This window comes from Triticum urartu, chromosome 5A (genome assembly GCF_056163025.1).
Source record: "Triticum urartu cultivar PI428250 chromosome 5A, HENAU_Tu73, whole genome shotgun sequence".
NCBI classification, from domain to species: domain Eukaryota; kingdom Viridiplantae; phylum Streptophyta; class Magnoliopsida; order Poales; family Poaceae; genus Triticum; species Triticum urartu.
Window position 1 is genome coordinate 600,547,891 of NC_141877.1, and position 4,314 is coordinate 600,552,204.

A 4,314-nucleotide genomic window follows, 5' to 3' on the forward strand; every position below is an offset into this window, starting at 1 on the left:
CGAAGTATCAGGGTTTCATACGAAAACTCGTCTGTTACAAAGGGATTTCATTTTTTGAACTTATTTCAACTCCATACTTTTTCTGTGTTCAAAATGCACCATTCAAAGCCACATCATCAATTTTCAACCCTTTCTGACTTCATTTGTTATTTTTCATTCATTTACTGATTATTTTGAGCTATAAGACCCTGAAATTGAAAAGCACTACAAATGGACTCTGAAAAGGTACAAAGTTGGCATGGTATCATCATTTCACCCACATAGCATGTGCAAGAAAGTAGAGAGGCTTACGGCAAAAACTGGATGCACTTCGTGTACAAAACGGACAATCTCTTTCGAAGTATCAGGGTTACATACGGAAACTCGTCTGTTACAAAGGGATTTCATTTTTTTGAACTTATTTAACCTCCATACTTTTTCTGTGTTCAAAATGCACCATTCAAAGCCACATAGTTAATTTTCAACCCTTTCTGAGTTCATTTGTTATTTTTCTTGCATTTACTGATTATTTTGAGCTATAAGACCCTGAAATTGAAAATCACTACAAATGAACTCTGAAAAGGTTGAAAGTTGGCATGGTATCATCATTTCACCCACATAGCATGTGCAAGAAAGTAGAGAGGCTTACGGCAAAAACTGGATGCACTTTGTGTATAAAACAGACAATCTCTTTCGAAGTATCAGAGTTTCATAGGGAAACTCATCTGTTACAAAGCGATTTCATTTTTTTGAACTTATTTCAACTCCATACTTTTTCTGTGTTCAAAATGCACCATTCAAAGCCACATTATCAATTTTCAACCCTTTCTGACTTCATTTATTATTTTTCATGCATTTATTGATTATTTTGTGCTATAAGAACCTGAAATTGAAAAGCACTACAAATGGACTCTTAAAAGGTTGAAAGTTGGCATGGTATCATCATTTCACCCACATAGCATGTGCAAGAAAGTAGAGAGGTTTACGGCAAAAACTGGATGCACTTCGTGTACAAAATGGACAATTTCTTTCGAAGTATCAGGGTTTCATACGAAAACTCGTCTGTTACAAAGGGATTTCGTTTTTTGAAGTTATTTCAACTCCATACTTTTTCTGTGTTCAAAATGCACCATTCAAAGCCACATCATCAATTTTCAACCCTTTCTGACTTCTTTTGTTATTTTTCATGCATTTATTGATTATTTTGAGATATAAGACCTTGAAATTGAAAAGCACTACAAATGGACTCTGAAAAGGTTGAATGTTGGCATGATATCATCATTTCACCCGCATAGCATGTGTAAGAAAGTAGAGAGGCTTATGACAAAAACTGGATGCACTTCATGTACAAAATGCACCATTCAAAGCCACATCATCAATTTAGTACATATAGCTCTCATGAATAGATAAGTGACCAAATTAATAGAAGTTCATCATCACATTAAAAACAAAGTACATACATAGTTCTCATTGAACAACATATAGCTCTCCAGAGCATCTAGTTAAACCATACATTGAAACTATGTAAAACCTTTCAATGCAACAACAAATGCGATCATAATCACAACCAAGGTAAAAATTGATCCAACGACATAATGATACCAAGCCTCGGTATGAATGGCATATTTTCTAATATTTCTAATCTTCAACCGCATTGCATCCATCTTGATCTTGTGATCATCGACGACATCCGCAACATGCAACTCCAATATCATCTTCTCCTCCTCATTTTTTTATTTTTTCCTTCAAGTAATTGTTTTCTTCTTCAACTAAATTCAACCTCTCGACAATAGGGTCGGTTGGAATTTCAGGTTCAACTACCTCCTACATAAATAAAATCTATGTCAACTTGATGGGCATAATTATTATAAACAATAAATGAACCAAATAGTTATAAAAGATAATATATACCACATCCGAATCATAGCCAGGACGAGGCCCGACGGGGGAGGATGCCAAAACCATCGCACTATATAATAACAAGCAATAATAAAAGTAAGAAAATTAGACAAGTATCTATCTAAAATAAGAATTTTTTTTCTTTCAGAAGAAGATAAGAGGCTCACCACGGTGGTGCAGGCGACGAGATCGGCGCGGGCGATGGACGGCGGTGAGACGGGGACGGGATGTGACGGACCGCTAAATCTAGACAAATCTCGGGGAAAATGGAGTTTTGAGGTCGAGCTTCGAGGGAAGAAAGCTTAACTAGCGTGGCTTGGGCATTTCATCAAACACCTCGTGTGCATAGGAGGTGAGATAGAGCACCCAAATGCCCTCTCCTCGCCGGCCAGAAAAAATAGAGCACTTTGGAGTGCTCTGCTGCGGCAACGGGGTATATATAGGCAACCCATTTGTCCCACTTCAAGGCTGGAACCGGCACTAAAGCCCAGACTTCTGTCCCGGTTCGAGCCAAGAATCGGGACCAATGTTTGTGGGTCAAGAGCGAGGCCCATTGGTCCCGGTTCGTGCCTAGAACCGAGACAAATGGATCCATACGAATCGGGACCAATGCCCACGAGGCCTCGGCCGGCCCTCTGGGCTCACGAACCGGGACGAATGCATCCATTGGTCCCGGTTCATGGAAGAATCGGGACTAATGGGCAGGCCAGGTCCGAACGAAAACCCCTTTTCTACTAGTGGATGGAGTACTCGCCGAAGCTGGCAGTGCTGCTGCTCTTAGCTCTTGCGTCCGCCATGGCAGTCATGGCCCAGAACTCGCAGAAGGACTTTGTAGACGTCCACAACGCTGCGCGCGCCGACGTGGGCGTCAGGGAGGTGACGTGGGACGATACGGTGGCGGCCTACGCACAGTCCTACGCGGAGCAGTGCCGCGGCGACTGTAAGCTGATACATACTTCGCCGGGCGGTCGGTACGGAGAGAACCTCTACGGAGGCGACGGCTTTGGGACCAAGTGGACGGCGGCGGACGCCGTGTCATCGTGGGCGAAAGAGAAGCAGGACTACGACCACGGCAGCAACACCTGCTCTGCGATTTGCGGGCACTACACGCAGGTGGTGTGGCGCAACTCGACGGCCATCGGCTGCGCCCGCGCCGTCTGCGCCAGCGGCAACGGCGTGTTCATCATCTGCAGCTACAGCCTGCCGGGTAACTACCCCGGGGTGAGCCCATACTAGGTTACGTACCTTCGTCATATATATGCACGTGGCTATGCATGCATCATGTATGCGAGCATGCATGTATGTAATGTACTCCGTATCTACCTGGCAGCGTACTGCATAAATCTTATATTTACTAATTGGAGGCATCATAATAGGCTCCACTTAATCCACATCATCAAAATTAATTTAGCCATTAGATTATATATTTGATGGTCAAGATCTAAGAAAATACGATGCCTCAATAACAAAAGAAAAACTACGCACGTACATGAATAGGACTAAGCCCACACGATACAAAAAAGTTGTCAACGCCCACATCTAAGTTAGTTGCAAAGAAAAAACACACACGTCTAGGCTCTGTAAAAGGAAAAACAAAACATGTGTCTTTCCTTTAAATTTGGTGGTCAAGATATATTATACGTGCTAGGATTCAGCTCACACGTACAAAAAAAAGCCCAAGTTCTGAAAAATAAATAAAAACAACATGCCTTCTTTCCTTCAAAAAACACACCGATAGGTGTTAAAAAAACACGCAGATAACAAGCCTTGAATCCCCTAAAAAACTAAGTCTTGAAGCTGCACGTAAAAAAGGAGTCCAAATGTCAGTGTGGAAAAAGCAAATTCCACACACGTACATAAAAATAGACCTGAAGCCTCATGTCGAAAAAAAAGAGCCAAAAATAAATTGTTTTACATTTACGGATCTTTCTCTCTAACGCTAAAATCTCTTGAGTTTGTTGTGGATAGGAGATATTCTACGAGTTAACAGCCCATACGTTCAAAAAAAAATTCCACAGTGCCCACGTCTAAGTTAGCTGCAAAGAAAAACAACCACATCTTGGTGCTGAATAAACAAAAAAAACTTGACCTCTTTCCTTTAAATTTGATATATGGTCAGGGTCTTTCAGAAGCTAGATGTTGCCTCATGAACAAAAGTAACCCCGCGTACATGAATAGGATTAAGCCCGATGTCTCCCTGGCGGGTTCTCTTTCTTTCCATTAAACACTAATATAATTGATGTTGTACATTCACCTTTAATAAAAAATAATCTTTAATAATGCTAGAATATTAAGTTAGTCTGGATTCATTATCTCCAGTTAAATCAATAAAGCACTTTATTTATCAGCAAAACATCCTAGAGATTTGTATACCTATTTGTTATTCTGTTGCATGGTTGTCATATAATAAATAAGAGATCTTTTTTCTATATTATG

At 40.8% G+C, this 4,314-nt stretch overlaps 1 pseudogene; it reads left to right on the plus strand.

Annotated features, from left to right (window-relative positions):
• The first annotated feature begins 2,619 nt into the window (after nt 1-2,619).
• On the plus strand, nt 2,620-3,114 carry LOC147973227 (pathogenesis-related protein 1 pseudogene; annotated as a pseudogene).
• The last annotated feature ends 1,200 nt before the right edge of the window (nt 3,115-4,314 follow it).